Raw genomic sequence first — 20,697 nt, 5'->3', positions numbered from 1 at the left:
AGTTTTAAAACTCCGGGGTTGCGTTTGACTGTCTTTGTTGTAACATTACACTCGCTCTCCTCTTCCGTGTATCTAACGTTACCTTGCCAACGGCTACGTCTATAATGAGGACGTAATGGAGGGAGGTGGAGTTGCAGGAGGAGGAGGATGGGACTTTGGAGGGAGGCGGGAGTTGTGGATATTCAAATTTTTTCTAAGTGCTGTGTGAAATGCAAGAAAGGTAAGAGTTGCTTTAAGTACAACTAAACTCCCTCAAAGGTTATAAAAGTCATGTCCCTCTGGGTCTTGATGCTGGGTACTGCTTAGCTGTTGTATGTTGTTGATTGGCTTTCAGAGCAGTTATGGTTCAATTACACTTATAATTATGGTGTAAATATGGGCTACACGTTATAAACCATACTCAGCCAAATATTCCAAACACCAGAAAATATGACGCATTTAAGTTTGTCTTTAAAAGTAGAATGTTTTATGAAAACATAACACAGAGAATGCAGAAAATGGGGAAAAAAATGAGCACCAGGAAATATTTGGATTGTCTGTCATTATTGTTTTGAATCTACAACAGTGAAATACTCTGACTTTGATTGTTTTTAGATTAACCATAGAGCTCAGCAGCTCAAGGGCAGGCAAGGACAGCAATCATTTCAGGACCCTAAGCTGATTGTAGTGATGTTGCTGTCGGCTCTCAAAAGGCGAGGCAGCTCTCTGACAGCCAGAGAGGCACATCTATAGAGGCCCATCACTGCTGTCACTGCTGAGTGTTTGGAGAATGATTACCACTGGTTAAGTGAGACATATGGTGTGCGAACACGCCAGGCGATAAAATCAAAGCATGGTGTTGTAACAGTGTCCCGTGTTAGTCCCTGATATTTTCCCCACTTCAGTAGTAAAATTCAAACACTACACCACAACAGACAATTGTCATTTCTATGTTATTGTCTGATGATTCAGTCTCTCCTTCATCCCCACTACTTGAAGTGACTGCCAGCCACTCTGATTACTCTGAACAAGGTCTATTGCTTCTACTGCTGCTAGGTGATGATGAAGCTTTTAGGATAATCTCCAACAACAATCTAACAGCAAAGGCTTCTTTTTTCAAAATGATGAAAAGAAAAGCTGTGATGTTGTACATTTTACTTCAAACAGCAGTGGTTAGTTGAGGGACACTGCGTTCCATTTAAATGAGCAAAATGCATTTATTCCTATGAAAAACTAACATAAATATATCAAAATATTTTGATTCTTAAGATCATGTGTTGACGCTGACTTCATTTATTTGTGTGAATGTTGCTCCTACCACCCACCCTTCATTAACAGGGTGTCTTCAGGTATCAGAAATTTAAATGTAATACTTTTTAAGACCTTTTCAAGATAATTTACATCAGAAATGTTGTTCACACTTAAGATGTTAACTCATTTTTACCAAAAAAAAAAAAAATGGATAGATGAAATGAGATAAAATGTTTATGGCAATTAGGTTCAAAAATTCAAATTTAAGACTATTTAGTGACTTTTAAGGCCCATTATTTATAATATGAAAGTAAAACATTTTAAGACATATTAAGAATCTGTAGACACCTTTATTGAATATCATTGTGAATAAATTGCTGACTGTCTGCATCTTTAACATCTGTGCTGGCCCCACAGATGCCACATACCTCAGCCTCAGGCTAAGTTTTATCAAGTCTTATCAAGATGACTGACAAGTATTGGGGTGTGAACGTGACCAGCTATGGAGAAGAACGGCAGGAAAAACCACATAGATATAGCCTGCCTCAAGGCCAATAACTGAGAACTATCTTAACAAGAATTTACAGTCATGCTAGTAGCTCTGTAAGGCTGTAGTTAGGCATTGTCATGCTTTGACCTAAATGCTAATGTCAACAGGTGTTGGCAGGCGTTAACTTTCAGTCTCAGCATCTGAGGTTAACAGGCTAACAATTGCTAATTAGCAAGCTTTAAATTAGACGGTCTAGATCATATTTCATGAATCACTAGTAAGGCTGCGTATCTGTACTCCATTCCTTTAAGGTGCCAACCAAAATAACCCAGGGCCAAGGGTTAGCAAAACTTCTCCAGTGAAATAATACCTGTGTTTGATCCTTTGCGTACCCAGATCTAGAAAGCACTGACTATTAAAATAGTTCTGCTGGCAGCCAATCCCCACAAGCGTGCTTCGATCAGCATCAGTTTTTTAGAGATAAAATTGCCCAAACCAGCAAAATGTAATTTCCTGTAGAGACACTAGGCTGTACTAGAAATGTCAGCTTGTCAGGAATGAGGAGCTGATGGACAAACTATGTTTTCAAAAATGGGTTAGGGTTAGGGTTAGAGGGGACATTCAAGTCACTTGGTCCAATGTAATCTTCTGCCTGTCCCAGTTTGGTGCCGCGCTTAGGGGGAGACATCTTTAAACAGAATTAATCCATGTAGGTCAGGGAGTGAGGAATATTAATCAACCATGTAAGTAGAGGCAGAGGATTGCCTTGCTAGACCACAGAGAGTCCAACAGTGTTTCACCAGAATAAGAATCACTTTTCATCCCCCTGACAAGGATAGAAAAAATTCATGTCGGTGCTAAATCTGCAGAAATCTGATACTGTACATGTAGGAATACACAGACACAAACACAGAGAGTAGGATTACTTTCAATATATAGACACTGCAGGACGGAACGATTACAGATCATTCCGTGCTTTAGAAAAATAATAGACTTGCAGATCTAACAGCACTGCACAAATAAATCATCTGGCAGCCATTCCTGTAGCACAGATTAAATCTCATCCCTGAACAAATCCTGTTCTCATAAATGCAAGACGCCCTTACATAATTTCTGTCCACATCAAAGCATCTGGAAACATCCTGAAGGTTTGGCCAGAGTGCATATACCCATGTAATAAAGCGGAAATGGTATAAAAACAGTCTATATAAAGCAGGCTGACTCATCCGGAAATGTGAAAAACAGTCTTTGGGTTATTTCCCTACTTTCTATTAAAACACTGTTACTCTCCCACCCCCTGTGAGAGACATGGGTGCCCTCCAAAACCTGACTTGCACTGTGCCAGTTGGCGCTGGATGGGCATGATTCCTCATCCACTTAATCTCAGAATCTAAAATGGCATGTGCGTCAGCGACCATATATGTATCTTTTGTACTGTTTGCTATCACTGAATCCAGGTACAAAATGCAGAGCGCAATCAGCGCAGATTTTTTAGGCCATTACCAAAACCAATATTTGGGAGTTTAAAAAATCCGAGAAGGATATAACGACTGGAAGCCTTTTTCTTTTTTTTTAATAAATGTACTTTGTACTGCAAATTCATGTTACTTATCTGCTGACACATACACTGACACCATAGTTTCCAATAAACTTATATAGGCCAATATATAGGTCTTTATTGATCTACCTATGGGAACATATTACCTCCGTCAACACTTACAGCTGACCAAGTTGAAACTGAATGATAACCGTAAAGGCTGCAAACATCCTAAAAGGCAACAGTTTAGTGTGATTCTATCTTTTTCCTATTATCAACAAAAATGACCAAACCCAATGTGTTAATCTGACCTACAATACTTTCCAACTTGCTCAGCATGTTAAGTTGTCAGCCACAAGCCTACTGGTTCCAACCAAGCAGCAGCTTCTGGGGTTGAAAAATGATGCCAACACCTAAGTGCCAAAAACGGCAGTTCTTTCAATGGCCACTAGAGGATGGCTCCAGAAGCCAGTCAATCCCCAGAGACCCCCATGTTAAAATGCCTAACTTAACAGCAGAAATAGCTACTTTTGGGTGACACGCTGGGTGACTTTTAAGGGCGGGGCGCTCGGCATCCCAATCAGATCCACCCCTTGCTCCTCCACAGTGCCTGCCTCTCATCCAAATAAGGTCACTTCCAGCTCCAAAAAGTCCACAAACCAATGGATGACGTCACGGTAGCTACATCCATTATTTTTACAGTCTATGGTTCTACCTGAAGAAAACCCATGTACAAAGGCCGTGTCCTTGCTGCAGCAGCTGCGAGATCGATTCCAAACCACAGCCCTTTGCTGCATGTCATCCCCCCTGTCTCTACCCCTTTCACGCTATATCTGCCCTATCAAATAAAGGCAAAGAGCCACCAAAAAATATCTTAATATATATATATATATATATATATATATATATATATTTCCATTTTTTAAAGACAAAATAATTTCACTAAACAGTTGGGCAATTTAACGGGTGTTAAAAAGTGCATTTCTTGGACTGTTTTCAGCCGCAGACTAATACACATTTGGTGCTCTAGCTAGTATTTCCAGCAGCAGGATATTTGCTGTGTGTGGTCTTGAGGCTATATGAACTACAGTGTGTGCTTAGGATAATAAAGGAACATGTGACCGATTGCAACAGTGTGGCTCACAGATGTGCTTTTAATACTTGGGGACAACAGTGGAGTTCTATCACAGAGGAATAAGACATATCAGGCTCTGAATACACAAACAATATATGTTAGTAGGATCAATTCATTGTTTTGTTCTTTTTGTGTGAATTGTTGGTAATAAGAGAGATACAGAATATAACCATACTTGTTTTTCAATGTATTTATAATGTTTCGCTACCTGAATTTACCCGTTTCTACTTCATTTTAGTACAGCTCATACTCAATACTAGAGTACACACTCCTGGCCACAGATCATCAGCTGGTAAAAATTCAATGTCATGTCGTCTCATGTGCCACATGCAGTCCATTAAAGCCTGTTTCCATGCCCTTGCCACTACATAACATGCAGCACTCCAGCACAGCCAAATGGTGCACCTATACAGATAAGGCCATTATTATGTAATTGAATCCGATTTAGAATTAATAGCACCAGCAGCAAATGTGTCACCTTGCAAACCAAACTGTATTACGCTTTTAAATGCAACAAGGTGACTCAGCACTCACGAGCATCCATTTATCTGATCCATCACAGCGGCATGTGGATGGGAATGTTGATGAGGACGATGAAAAGCTCTGAACTCCTGTGGAGTCAAGGAGACTGTGGTGACCTCGGAGTGTTCAATCCCTTTATAGGAGAACCACTGCGGCTGCTCGGCTTTTTAAACGTCTATTGGCTCATAACGAACGGCACAAAACAATCCCTTCCACAGAGACAGAGGGAAATCAGAGAGAACAGAGCCAAAGCTCCACTACAGAGCTGCACAGTGAAAATGTGTATGACGCACACAGCCCGAGTTAAATAATGTGTGTTGGTTTGTGTGTGTGTGATACCTCTTGCATAACAGGAAAGGGAGAAAAGACGTGAGGCTGAGATGTCAGCACATTCAGCTTAAAGATCATTCTTATTGTACATTTTAAAGGATTTACGGACATCACATGGAAGTAAAGAGTGCAAAGGTAACAGCGGCGGTTGATATTCCTGTGACCTGAAAATGACCTTTTAAGAAAAGAGTGCATGGGGGGGAAAAGGGCAAGCTGAAAGACGGGATTGAAATCATCATCTCTACATGATCAGTACTGTCAGTAGGTGGACGAATATGATTCACCTTCTCATCTCAGTCTGGGATTTCGACAGCTACCTGCAGTCTGACACCACCAGACAAATTCTCAGTGGCTACCCCGGTATCAGGACACATCATCAGACCGGAGTGTGATGTGACCTCAATGTATTACCATCTGTTACCCGAACAGAGCCTTCCTACACACACACACACACAGCGCTAAAACACCCAAAAAACCTTAAGAGTGAGATTATCCATACAGGAACATAACAGACTACATTATCCACATCAAGCGCAGGTAAATTTTACCACACAAACACGGAAGCATGGAGACAGCCGGACCGATGGAGCATGCACATGTGCAAGAGAGCACAGGGAGGTGAATGAAGGACCTACCTCATGCAGCTCGGGTAGCAAAAAGCACCATTACATTCACACACAGCCTCTGAGAGAGGACGACAGAGAGAGAGAGAGGAGGGGAGAGAGACATCGAGATGACATCACCATATTTTTCTTCCTCCTCCTCTGAAATGTAGGCTAGTGCTGCAGGGCTGCCGGTGTCGGCGGCAGAGCAGCAGTGAGAGCTCCCTGTGTGTGTGTGCAGCGACTCAGGACTTCGCTTTTCATATAAGCATCCCCTGCTGGATGTGACCTCGATGTAATATAGTCCTCAAACACACACACACACACACACACACAGGCGGTCAGCATTTAAACACCTGAAATAAATGGGACATTGATATCATTCCTCTCAGAAGTTAGAATCAGTTAAATTTGCCGTTTCATCTGCAGAGATATTCTCCCATACAATGCTACTGAAAAAAATTCATGAGGGTAACACTGACCCAGGAACTGAGGTAAACTACTGGCAGCATGTTAGTAAAGAATTCATCCTTAACGGACTAGCTTAAAGGGACAGTTCACCCTAAAATCAAAACTACGTATTTTTTTTCTTTTAACTTAAGCGCTACCAGGACTGAAAATTAACACCCGCCAAGCGCCAAATGCGGGTAGATTTTCCATTTGGCGACCAAATCTCGGAAGGCTATCTGCCACATTGGCGGGCGAATGTTTGTACCAAAATAGTCACGTAATAAATGATATATATAGCTATTTGACGGTGGCTAATAGCTAATAAATGATATATATAGCTATTTGACGGTGGCTAATAGCAGACCGGCGCTCAGTTTGTTGTGTCACACTTAAATTGCTCCCCGCTGCATCAAGGAACCTGTAGGCCTACTCGGAGGACGCGCACGCACGTAGGCATATCGCGCGCCTAGATCCATGATCTGCTGTTAGTAGCAAGCATGCTATCACCGGGCATCATGTGGCGACATTTACCAGGTGTAAGTAAACCACCAACAAAACAAAAAAACACAGACGAGGACGAAGCTGAAGCTGTAACGTTACAGAAAAAAAAGTTTTGTGAGAAATGGAGGTTCGGCGATAACGGCGTTTCAAGAGGCTGGCTACACTACGATGCTGAGGGTGCAGTAATGGCCTGTAATGTATGTCGGTAATATGCTAAAGAAAAAAAACGTAACAACTCATTTGTCATCGGTAACAAAACAATGAAGCTGGTGAACATCCGTGACCATGAATGCAGCAAGTTTCACATAGCCTGCTATGTTACTGTAAATTACTGTTATGTTTGAAGTACAAAGTGCAAATGGAATTTTGAGCTCAAAACTTGATAATATTAAATTAATTTTGCTTCAAATTTCACTCTGGCTTCTCCTTTAAGCTTGTATTCAACATAATACTATATTATCTCAATGAAAAGTACTGAAATAAATGTTTATGTGACAGAAAAAGGCAATTCATTATTTTGGCTGGTCAAAAATATGCTTGGCCGGTGGATTTTTTCATCTACCAGTCCCCTTGGCCGGTGAGCCAAAAAGTTAGTGAGCGCTACTTATCAATCTAGATTGTTTTGGTGTAAGTTGTGAAGTGCTGGATATATCAGCCATAGAGGTGTCTACCTGCTCCCCAATAAAATAAAACTAGTTGGCACTTGGCTTGTGGTGCACCAAAAATACATATGGAGGGGGGTTGTGGTTCGGTAGAAAGAAAATAGTCCCAACATGAAACGGCTCACAACAAGGTTTGTAGATTATCTTAAGTAGCTGGGTCATGATTTCATTAAAGAGACATTGCTGATGAGTTTATCAAATGTATTTATTGGCACTTTGAGCTTGTTTCATTATGACACAGTATTATATTGATTCTTTGGACACCCACACAATATTTGCTGGTATCACAAAGCCTACCACAATACGGTTTTGATTTGATTTAACTGCAATCGATAAGACTGTATCTGTAAATATCGTCATTGGGTTTTTCTTCTTGGCTGCTTATCATTATCTGTCTAGCACTAGCCTGATAGCTATGATTGAAAATCTATAGGAAGAAGGTGTGCTTTGTCGGAATTTGTGACATAGATGTGCCATGGAAACTTCAAAATAAAGGCGTATCTTGAAGATGACACTATGTATCAATGTTTTCATTTTGCTTTAATAATACTGGATCTCTGTTCCCTGAATCAATACATCAATCCAGATAGGTATATCATTACACCCCTACTTTGAACACCCCAAGCCAAGTGCCATCTAGTTCCATTATACTGGAGAGAAAGCAGGCATCTCTATGGCCGATATCTCCAACACTCAGCAACTCAAACCAAAACGATCTAGACTGGTAAATTGCACCACACGTAAGATAGTAAGATAATATTTGTATTTTGGGGTGAATTGTCCCTTTAAAGGCTGTGCTAACAGCTGTTTGTGTGGCACAAGACATCATTTTGTAGGGCTTCTCTGATTAAGTATTTGAAATAAAAATTAATGAAATAGTTGACATCTGCTGTCCAATTGCCTCAGGGAAACCCAGAACGCAGATAGTACTCTTCCCATCAGGAGAGAATCAAGCTTGTGACCTGCTAAAAAAAGTGCCATTAACAAATAAGCAAAATCACAATGGTGCAGAGGAAAAACTAACCTTGGCAGATAGCACTGCATCTTAATGGGCAAAAAGTGCAGCTACTGCAAGGATTTAGTTTTTACTAACATCTTTTAAATTACTTCTTCAAGGACACTTAAAGATTATCTTTCTTTCAATATTGTACTGTTTTTCATTGTTTTTAATCTCTCTTGTGTTAATTTTTCTATGTATTCATTTTATGCCTTTTTGCATAGCACTTTGTAAACACTGTGCTACTGGTATCCTGCTGAATAATGACTAACATTTTTATGTATTAAGTATTTTAAGGTTTTTATTATGCACAAGCAGACTTTTGGGAGGCATAATAGCTTATTTTACAAGCCAGTAAGTACATTGTTATCGTCTACATTACCTTATCTTCATCTTTAGATGGATCAAGGCTTACTCTCAAATGCTTTCATGCATGATTAGTTTGTCCAGACTTTGTTTAGAGTAGAAAGAGATATGAGAGAGCAGAGGAGAGATTTATATGAGATATGGCTACATCTAACAAGTCATCATTTAACGGTTTATTTTTCCAATCAGTCTGGAACATTTCTACAATGATGATGAAAAATATTAAGGCCTTTCAGACACAACATGATCTGTGCTGCAAGCTGCGCACTGTGGCTGCGCACGCACCTTGCTCAAAGCAGCAAAGAAAAAGTTGTGTTGTGCTACAAACCACTGGAAATAAGGGATTTCAGAGCACAGTTGTCTCGCTGTGTTTGCAAAGGCCTTAAGTCATCAGAGCCCACTGCGATGTCTTCAAAAGTCTTGGTTTCGTGGATCAGGCTCAGTGGGCCACCAGGAAGATGCTCATCATAAACTCACAGGTAGCACAATCTTGTGTCACATAAAATTAAAATGAATCCTCACCTAGCTTTTCCCTTATGTCCTATTTCTACACCGGCCATTATTGTGATGCACCACTGTAGCCATAGAAGTGTTATCAGACTCTGATGCCCATGCGTGTGCGTGTGCGTGTGTGTGTGTGTGTGTGTGTGTGTGTGTGTGTGTGTGTGTGTGTGTGTGTGTGTGCGTGCGTGCGTGCGTGCGTGCGTGCGTGAGCTACATGCAGGATGTATGTGTTCCGGTATTATTATGTGTGGTGTGTGTGTATGTATTGGTCCAGCTGCAGGGGAAACATACTGCCGACAAAAGCACCCAGCTGTGAGTGTGATCCTGAGGGAAGAATCGGCAGGTCAGAGCTGAGGTTGGCGTGTCAGAACAAAAGCACTTACACAAACTATGCACACACAATAAGAAAGTACCTTATTTTGGCATGGGCATCTTATAGAAGCAGCACTTGATCAAACATGGAGTGAGTGAACTCAATTAAATGACAAATCAGAAGAAAAATTGGACGGATGTTTTTATCCAAATTGCCTTACAGCATCCTAAATGCATCACGGGTTGTTGTTGTTTTTTTGTTTTTTTTAAGCAAACAGAGCCCTTCATAATTCAGTCAGACCACCTCCATGACCTGAACAGTCTGGTTTCCACAACAGGCTAACACTAAAAAAAAAAAAAAAAAAACATATTTCAAAACTCCAACCAACCGTGCAAAGTAACATTTTGTAAAATCCCCTGTACACTGCAATACAAATCTAGTCTTGAAAAATCAATCAAATGCCATTTTCGAAATTTACAAAGATAGAGAGACATCTCCTAAATGTAATCTCCTCTATAAAAAAAATCAACATTCTATCCCCCTCTCCCATTATCCCTCCAGAAATAGATGCATGCTATTAAACTGAATTACACAGTTGTGTGGAGCTTGAAGCTGCTGGTGAAGCATCAGCCTGGACTGGCCTATGTGCTTGCCTGTGGCAGACAGGCTGGTGAGCAGGTGCAGCAACTAGGTTTATTTAAGACAGCTGCAGATAATCAGACATAAGAAATACAGCCCCCCATCTAGCCCCTAAGAGGAGACACTGGCCAATCACAGGTCATCTCCAAGAGAAGGCGTTTTTATTGGCTGTTCTACAAATGCAGATGCGTGTGCACGTCGCTTCAGATGGTGAAAGCCTGATTCAGTAGCGGAGAATCCTGCAGAGAAAGTTGCTGTTTCAGAAATGGCAACAACTGTCTGCACTGCAAAGCAACCCAAAAAGGAAGACGAACTTCTCAAAGAGAGAGTCTAAGAGGAGCCTGACAATAAATGAAATAAAACATTTTTCAGAGATAGATGAAAAAAATTGCTATTAGTTTAGCTATCTGCTAACTGGAGCCAAAGGCTCACAGCTGTGGCTTCAAGTTCACATTTATTTAGCTAAATAAAGCCTCGGCTCACAGTGTGTCCTCTACCTCACTCCCCGCCACTATGGACCAGCTCGTGGGGAAGAGAGCGGGTTGCAGGTCCAGTAAAGGAACGCTATTCAAAGGCTTCAGAAACCCGAATCCAGCCAGAGCAAACCCTAGCTCCAGGGGACCAGACAACCCTGACTCCCTGACAGATCAGCAACCTTTCTGTTGCTGCCGTTACACAGGTAAGGCCCAGAGCCGCTGCTGGCCACCAGTATACTGTTACACACGGCATTGCGGGTTTTGCATTGGCAGAATTTGAGGCACTAAAGCTGCTTACCGAAGGTCTGTCTCCTGTGCTGCTGCCTGCTTTCCTCAGTGGGGAGCAGTCCACAGCAGTGGGGAGCAAGGCGGAGGGACCGTGGGGTGGCTAGCTAGCAAGTTCTTGTCTCATTTGTGGTCTGACAAAAAGAGAGAGAGAGCAAGGCAAGGAGGGGCTGAGTGAATGCTCTGTGTGCATCTCTACACTGAAATAAATCAATGTATTGGGAACACTGGGTTACTGTATGAAGCACATGCATATGCCAGTGGTCACCTAATGGGAGGGGCTTAGGACAGAGAGGTGGAAGCTGCAGGAGGAGGGTGTATTTCCAAATGGTGCAATTTTTTTCTTTTTGTCTTTTACAGATTTCTGACTACCCTGGCTCCAATATAATAATATATTACCTCTTCAATATTTCTCTCTATTTAATCTATTTAGCTTCACCTCTCCTAGTAAAAGCTTTGGACAAAATCTCTCCCGGGGCTGGCATCAAAATTCCAACTAAACTATTTCCCTCAGCACTTTCCTAGATCTTACAAAACGCTGCCTGCAAACGAGCTTTCTAATGAGAGACTGGGGAAACTAGTCTGACCTTACTGGATGGTGCACAAGTCATGACCATGTAAGGAGATTACACCACTGCAATGAAAAGCCATCCTCAGTTGGATTAATGAGAATGAAGACTAAGACCAAAGACTTATTATGTGGAGTCAGTTTTGCAATGTGACACGCACTTAGTGCAAGTTCTATAAGCGTGATGGAGGACAGAGCACAGCCAAAGGCTTGATTCTCCAATACTTCAAAGTTTAAAAATCTCTTTGTTGAAGAAAGACGCATTCTTTTCCATAAATAACAGCAATTATCAGCTAAATCCCTGCCCAGAGACTCAGTAAAGCCTGCACAACCTGAACACAAGGTGAAGAGATGGGCCCACAGAGATAACTTATCTAAACAATGATAGAACAGAGGCTGAAGGAATTCTTAGACAATGCTAAAAGGTTGATAAGAACAGCACCAAAAGAAAATAAGCGAGATACAAATCAAACTTATGAAAGCAACTCATCTTTAAAGAAAAGTTTTGTTTTGAATTGCGTTCAGTCAAAGGGTTAAAGGAAAAGTCTCAGATGGACATTAAGATGCAAAAACAATTTATTAACTTCTGCCTTTAAGGTCATGTGATTTGTTATCCTAGAACTTCAGGGGAATCTGTATGATTTTCACAGCACTGGCACTGACCTTTGCATTATGACTGCTTGTAACACTGGGGATATGGAGGAGACACTTACTTCACTAGAGCTAAATGCCATCTAGGTATTTAGCTTCCTCCTTCCTCACTGCTTTGTCATGATCAGCCCAAATCATCTGGCCATTCACTGTATGAGTGGAGCCTGTTATTTAATTTCAACTCCTAATATACCAATAAATGCAATGTAAAGCCAAAACTCACAATTTATGTGTCATACTGTGTGTTCCCATTGTCGAAGCTGAGTGCAGACACTGTAAGAAAGAAACATCTGGGCTATTGACAACTGTCAGTAAAGATTTGATTGAAAGGTCCAAAGCAGGTAGAAGTTTGTTTGTTAGCTGAGGTCTGTAATGTTAGACCAGTACAATTCACAATAATGCATTTTTGCCAATGTTTCTCTCCCTCATATTTGTCATTGTATGAGGAGGACACATTAAAGGGGCAAGAATATTTTCTGTCCCCATGATGCGTCAGGTTGCCATTGATCGGTCTTCACTCCCCTGTACACTGCACAGGAAAGACGCCAGACTAAGATGAAAGTCTGACTCAAAAATGAGTCAAGTGGCTTAAAATCAAGTCTTAAAATGTGTTCAAGTCTTACAGTGTATGCCTGGTTTGAAACCTAACTTGGGAAGGCATGCAAGTTTAGAGATGTGGCACCCAAATGCAAATTCTGTGTGAATAACGCAACTCAAGTATGTGAGCTTGCGTCATAGCCACTGTCTCTTTCCCCTCAGGCCACAGCTTAGCCTGAGGGGATTATTCCAGCCGGACCTGTGGTGATTTTTGCAGATTTCTGCCAGCAGTACGGGGGAGATGTGCAGCACACAGTGGCTGAAATGTATTCCTGTCAAAAGCTAAAAACTGGTGCCGTTTTGTTGACCATAAGTTAGCATGGGCACTAACTTTTTCATACTGATATGAAACATCACCATCCCGGTATCAAACAGGCTGGTAAAAGGCAACGCATTGTGCATCCCTCAAAGAGCTGTGGCTGTGACCAGGACTCTGAAATCTGAATGAGTGAATAAGGACACCAGAAAGCACAGCATGTACAACACTTGTAACTCCATTTGCTTGAGTAGTTGTCAAAAAAAAGCAAAATAAAATTTATTGCCAGTTACAATTTCAATCATTTTTAGCCTCGACAATCAAACAAAGCTCCATAACATCCTGAAGTGACTGATTAAACATTTAATGGTATTTGTAACTATTAGTTTCGATATCAAAGTTACAATGTTTAACACATTTCATTTCACATTTAGTTTATTATAAACACACCACTCTGCTGCAATAAAAGGATCCACCCCTTTTAGGATCAATTCTACTGAGCTGGACAAAGAGGATTGATGTGAAATTGGACACCCTTTATGGAGAGCTAAGTACACCGTTCTGAGCTTTAACACTGTGGATTTTAGAGGTGTGGATGTTTGTCTGTGTTCGATGTCAACATGTCATAAAGTTGTTTTTACAAGGGGACAGAAAATGCAGCTAAAGAAGTAGCCGCCACCACCACTACCATCTTCCCCTGATTCATTCTGGAGTTTTAAGCCAGAAGCCGATAATAAGTGCTTGGGGACAAACGGTTAATGATCAGGACTGTTGCTGCAAATGATTAACCTGTGGAAAACAATGCCATTTTTTTCAGTTTTCATTTTGAAAACATAAAACATGCTGAGTTTTCAGGGTTGTCTAACATGAATAATAGTTGCACCCTGTTTTAAAATAGAGAGACAAAAAAGACAAGCTGAGAAAAACGGGAATGTAACAACTCACTGAGAGTGTGATGCCGCATTAACACTGCATGGTATGTCACAGCTCTCCTCAACTCAACTCTCTGTGTTTTGCTTTTCCATTAACAAAAGTTCTGGATAGCAGAGTCCTGCACTGGGTCGAATACCCACCGGGTACCTGCAAAAACAGCTGATTTGCGGGTGGTTTTTAAAAAAACATTTTTTCCCGGGTTCGGATCTGGGTGGAAAAAATAACATGCGGGTCGGATCGCGGGTTTTAGATAAACACATCAGTCATTAGTTCGGTAAACTACAGATAACTATCTTGGTCATTATTTACTCTCTGAGGATCGCCTCCGCTATTTCGCAACGGTCATTGGTTCAGCTGTTTACACGCGTTTCACCATCTAATAACACAATTTGTGATTGGACGACAGAATCAACATGGCTGCCACCGTCTAACAAGCGCCGCTTCCAAAACAGTAAATAATTATTTAGGTATTTGAGAAATAAGTGGATAAAACGTACAACTATCACTTTATAATGTTTCTGAAGTGTTTCCCTGATGGATTACTTCTCTCCTCGATGGATTCTAAAAACACGTGACGGCTCGTAACTGCTGAACGTCGCTCTGGACAGAAAGTAAGTCTATTATTACACATGTGAAGTTCCTTTACATAGATTAAAAGTTTAAAAGCATTAAACGTAACAAACGAGTGCTTTTACACTCGTATGGGAGAAGAACACAGAGGGTTGATGATGGAGCTGAAGTCAGGTTTTTATTGTGAGCTGCTTCATTCAGGTCGTTGTTTACTTACTGGCACCTTAACTGTGGCGATATGCTGTTCAATATTCAGCCAATATGACCCAAAACGATTACTCTAAATCCGGGTTACGGGTCGGGCTGCGGGTCGTGTTTTAACGGGTCGGACCGGGTTGCGGTACTAATTGGCCTGATGCGCGGGTTTGCGGTTCGGGTGCAGGTTTGTACGTCGCCGGGTCGGGTCGGGGCAGATCTTGAAAACTGGACCCGTGCAGGACTCTGCTGTATAGTAGCTGGTACTGTTTTTTGGTACCACCTCAGCCGAGGTTCTGAGCGAGCAGAGCCAATACTAGAAATTGGAGTTAAAACTGTAGACCACTGATTGGTCAGAGAGAACTGTCACTAGCACAAAACAAACAATCAAACAAACCCACCATTTTTAAAAAGCCAAGCTACCGTCACTAGCAACTGCAATTTTTATTCACTCGCCCCAGATTTTTAAAAATGGCAGCCCTCAGAGCTATGCAGTACAACTGACAAAGTGCAGACACTGTGGCCAATGAAAGGATCCAGCGAGTGTCACCAGAAGATGATGTCACTGCAGTTTCCTGCGACGTCTCTATAGCAACATACATTGAGGAGCTGCTATCTGCAGTGGAAAACAAAATTGAGAAAAGTACATGGTACCAAAAGTAAGTCAAGTTGAGTCGAACCATGCAGTGGAAATGAGGCATAGCTAAACTATCAAGAGCACCAGGAACTCGTAACTTTTTCATTCAGGCATTTCTAAAAAAAAAAAAAAAAAAAAAAAAAAAAAAAACAACAACAACTGTGTGAGATGTTTTTTTTCTTTTTTTAACTACCCTTATATTACCTTTGCCCCTGCTGGAAAATATTTAAAGCCAAAACAAGAAAAAAACCTTTGCCAAAAGCACATAAAAAGCATAAATACAGCAAAAGAAACATCATACTCCAAAGGCCTCTGTTTCCATTGAACACAAAAACACAAGTGCTGCGAAGGTGGATTGTTGTCATTCAACTTCTTTGTCTTATGTAGAAACATTCTTCACTGGTAATCATTTGCACCACCTGTCAAATGTTATATCCAGGGTGTTTTTATTTTGTGTGTGTCTCCTCTTGTAGATATTCTGTGGCACAGCTGAAATGTTCTCAGTCAGTACAATGCTAGGTGTGGTCAAAGGCTACACCTACAGTCCTAGACGGGCTTTCATGAGTCAGCTCATGAGCTCAGACACAATTGTTTTTTGGGTAGTGTCTTCGGCAAGTCTGGTGACTTAAATAATAGTTATGCAGCAAAGCCAGATTCCTCTTTGAGGGTAAGACATGGGTTTGATTCAAATTAATATCACAGATGGGCATTTTAAGTCATTTCTATATTTGAGTACCCACATTAAATTATTATAGAGTAATCCAATACTAGCACTTGCAAAACAATCTAATGTAAAAATAGGAATGTACATTGGCCAACAAAGAAAAATGAGTGCAATTTGAAAGTTTACAAAAGAAAAAACAGTAAACTTTCTGTTGCTGTTGTTACATAGGTTAGACGCAGCACTAAAGGACCATCTCCAGAGCCACTCTCCTCCCGAACACAGCAGTAGCAGCTACCAAACAACCAAACAAACTCACACCGACACTGGAACGTCTCTGTTGTTAAACGCGTTAGGTTAAGATAGTCATGTCTCACCAGCTGTCCCTGGTGCTGAGCTCACACTTTCACAACGGTAGCAAATACTGTCATCCAAAGCACTCATGCCCATCCCTAATTACAATCTCTGAATAGCAAAGAAAGCCCAGGTCTCATAATGATTAAACCAGAGTGCAGAAGAAGAGACTATTTTGGAGGAATGCTTTATTCACCTTGTCAAGGTATTTTACATTGAACAAGTTGAATGATGATGAAACCTCTCTCAACACTTTACATTTATTTCAGAGAAACATGCAGGCCTTCGTTGTTTTGTACAACGTTTTGTTAAGAATGTTTTAATTCATTTAATGAAAAATATTACCTTGATCCTTCTTTTATAACAAACGCACAAGTGTGACACTGCTTAGAGCAAGGTTATTGTGTAGTGATATTGTGTAGTGCAGCTGCAACTGCACTGTCTTGGGCAGTTGTGATTACGGCTGCCCCTTGAAAGTCGGAAATTCGAATTGTCTCTTGGAGACCCCTGAGTCGACTGAGACTGCTTCACGTCAAGATGTCAATGTTTTTATTTTGTTTTTTTGCTAGTCACTGTGCTGTAGGGCTGTCAAAATTGCTCAAAAATGACGTCTGAATATTCCTTCTAAAAATAACTCATAGGTTCGAACCATTCAATTTTTTTTTTTTCCGCATTATGTCCACAAACTAATACAAGGAAACAAAACTACTTGTACGTATTTTCAACATAAACATCTTTGAAAACATTGACATACCTACACATTAAAACACATAAAACAATTATCTATAACATTACGTTATAAACGACCGTGGACCTCTCGCTCGCCCCCCCTCTCTGACCCGTCAGGCCACACCGCCCACAGAAGCGCTGCGAATAGCCTCGAAGTGCCGAAACGCGAAGCCAGTTTCCTTTCAGTGCCCATGTTAACCGATTGTGTCATCCACACCGGCTGTGCTGCGCAGCTCCGTGGCCGGCTCGCGCCCTGCAGCGATCGTTTCGGCGTCTGGTCTATTTTCTGCGCGAGCCGCAAGCGAATGTGTCAAGCCGGGTGACGGAGACAACAGCTGGAAGCAGAACCACTTGTCGACCAGCGTGGAGAAATACGCGTCTGATGTGAACGGAAGTGCTCCGGCTCGCGCGAGAATTTCGGTGCGCTGTGCTTCGCAGCACCTCCGCGGGCGGTGTGGCCTATGCAGTGCGTTCAGTGCAGCGGCCCAGGCCAATGCCCACTCGCAAAGAGGACAGCTGCGGTAGTGTTTTTTTTTTCTCCATAATCGAACATCAATTTTCACATTCGAAGGTCCATTTTTTTTTCAAATTCGAATTTAAATTCGAATTTAGAATACTCGTTGACAGCCCTACTGTGCTGTGTGGTATACTTCTGGTAACGTGTATTTGTGATAGCCATAGTGGTGCACACTGCCCTGATTTTCTAACATGTTTTTAACCAGTCGACAAGTTCAACTAAATTTAATTTTGATACCAAATACAGAGACCTCAACGTTGCATATCAAATGGCATTCTGGCATTGACAGATGTCAAAGCTGTGACAGTAATCATTTTAAGATGAATGGATGAGAATTTAATTTGTGTATCTCTGAAATCTCAGTATTACATAACTCTACTCGCTGCTCATACCAAGACTTCCGGGCTTTTAAGTGGAGGCAGCTCACTTTCTAAGCTAATACTCTTCATACTACTGTAAAATAGAAAAAAACACATACTCACTTGGCATGAAAGATTAGTAAGGTCATGTTAATGTTTTCCATTTGGAAGGGGGACTGCTGATCTGGATGCTCACACACGTCAAAACAGCAGCTGATCCACAATCGCAACTTAGCTTTAGAGGAATGGTTTAAGTGACTCGGTAGATTAAAGGTTTTGTCCTTGAATCTCTACATGACTGAAGACACACAGTTGGAGACAGGATATAATTCTCAATTTGTTTGTTTGAGTCAGCAAAACATAAAAACTAGAGAGATGATTCTTCAAATCTATAGTGCAGGGAAGCCAATACTGCATCTGCAGCCTTTTCTGTATCTCAGCAGATCTCTCTGTGATACAGGAGGAAGCTGCAGTTCAGGTGGGCAGTAATATGGTTCCTCCAGCTCCAAAGCTATGCTCTGGGGGCCAGACGCGGGTGGACACTGAAGTTAATGAACTCAGACACTCACAAAGGGCTTGATGCGCCCACGCTCCTTTATCAAATAACAAATCCTGCTCCACAGCGGACCTGCTGCGAGGCTGCCACAAGAAACCACGCTAAACTAAACCCTTTCATCACTGGGGACAGGTGCATGTTTGCTCAGTTTTGTTTGACGTACGGGAGCCAAGGGTAGCTGAGCTTCTTGGAATAATGACGGCTGAGACAACGAAATGGTGCCAGCTCATTGGTCAGCCACAGCTAACTCTCTCTGGGTGCTAATGAAGGCCGCTGAACTACTTGCTAAAGAAAAGCCGAAATGTAAACTGATTTGTGTGTTGCTGCTGGATAAATCCACACTGAAAAAGAAGTACGAGGCAACTGTCTCACTTCGAGCACATCTGGCATTTGTCAGGGCAAATGCATCCAATCAGCCAAACCGCAGCCAGTGGCCTGAGTGTTCCAGCTGGGAAGATTACGCCACACTCATGCACTGGCCTTGGCATTTCAATAACTTCATGAGCAACACGGCATTTATTATGGCTCCTAATAGTGTGACAGTCTGGAGGCAGACAAAGATGAGGCTGCAGTGGGACTTGAGCCTCACTGACAGGTGAATATTTACTCGGCGAGGGACTGAAATCAAGGGGGTTGTTTTATTGTTTCATAATGTGGCCGCTGTGAAAACATTCACAACTGTGATTAAGGAGTATAACTGCATATTTACTTACACAAGGCTTTCAGCTTATACACTCTGAGATAAAACACTAACTGTGCTGTGACTATACTTAATTATAAACATGAAAATCAGATGTTTTCGAGCAACAAAAATATATGTGTGTATGAAAAGGTTGTGTATACATCACAATGGACCTGCTGTACAAAATAATTTACCATCAGAAAGCACAACTCAGACAGCTCCCATTCCACACAATATGGAATGTATCACTTTCACAAACCATGTGTGCATGCATCATGGGGAAACAGGGGTTAATAACAGATGCAATCCCAGTCCAGTTTCCAATATGTGACATTTTGCAATAGTGGCAAACAGACAAATTGCTGCGAGTCACAGTCATGTGCTTCCGTCAGCAGATGCCATCTTTGTGCAACTGAATGATTCATTTATCTCGGGACAGCAATATTCTATTGAGAAAATCGCTTAATATTTGCGACAATAGGTGTTTTATAATACTTACAAATTCTTTCTTGATCTGCTGAGATGTTAAATGTCAATACTGACCATGAAAAAATAAAATTGTTTGCTCAAAAAGCATTGAAATTTATTTCTATTTTATCTATTTTTCCTTACAGGGAGGGTTTAGAAATGATGGATGTATAAGAAGATCAAGGTGATGCTGACAAAGAGCTTTCATGGGAAGCAAACCATTTATAAGAAAATCAGTCAAACCTACCCCTCACATTTTGCCCCCCCTAAGCTATTATCTAAATTATTCCTCAACTATCTTTACCACACAAAAACAAACCCACACATCAGGAAATTGCCTTGCACGATTTTAGCAGTCATTTTTGTTGGTAAATGTGAGACGTTTGTGTCTCACATGTCTGCATCTTCGCAACCAGAAACAATAAAGTGACTTTTGTGACTCACATGAAACCACGATGATTGGTCAAATTCACAGGAAAGTTGCAGTTATTGGACAAAATTCACAGGGATAGGTTGAATTTGCGTGAACAGCTAAGGCTGCAACATCGCAACATCCTGCAGGGCCTCACTATCTAATTTCTTATGCATGTGCAAACACATGAATCAATAAAACACAAATGAAAGCTACTGTGGACAAAAGACTCCACCCTTAAGCTCTGTAAAAACAGGTGTAGATGCACATATGGATGTACAGTATTCTGTCCCACAACTAAAAAATCCATGCTTGGACTTTTATGCACCTAATTCACCTAATGTATTGTAGCAAAGCATTATTTATGTGAAGCAGGAATACACCACCCACTGAAAATGCTTAATGCAGACACACAAGGCCTTGTTACATGGCTAGAAAAAAAAACTCTCTTTTTGTGATAAGTTAGGCCTCTGGCCCAGCACTTAGTTGGCATCATTAATCAGCTTCATTAAT

General features: G+C 41.3%; 1 protein-coding gene across 4 annotated transcripts in view; it reads right to left on the bottom strand.

The window, feature by feature from the left end:
- The window catches only part of osbpl8 (oxysterol binding protein-like 8), a 120,145-nt gene that overhangs the window by 97,565 nt on the left and 1,883 nt on the right, over positions 1–20,697 (bottom strand). The window contains exon 1 of one of the 4 annotated variants that reach the window (XM_050035770.1): positions 5,880–5,898. The exons of the other annotated variants lie outside the window; for them this stretch is intronic. The gene's annotated coding sequence lies outside the window, so the exon portion shown is untranslated. Of the gene's footprint in view, positions 1–5,879; positions 5,899–20,697 lie in introns of those variants that run through there. 4 annotated transcript variants of the gene reach the window in all.

The sequence above is a fragment of the Epinephelus moara genome, chromosome 23 (genome assembly GCF_006386435.1).
Source record: "Epinephelus moara isolate mb chromosome 23, YSFRI_EMoa_1.0, whole genome shotgun sequence".
Taxonomy (NCBI): Eukaryota; Metazoa; Chordata; class Actinopteri; order Perciformes; family Serranidae; genus Epinephelus; species Epinephelus moara.
The sequence above is the reverse complement of the archived record's forward strand: the minus strand, read 5'-3'. Positions and strand labels throughout refer to the sequence as shown.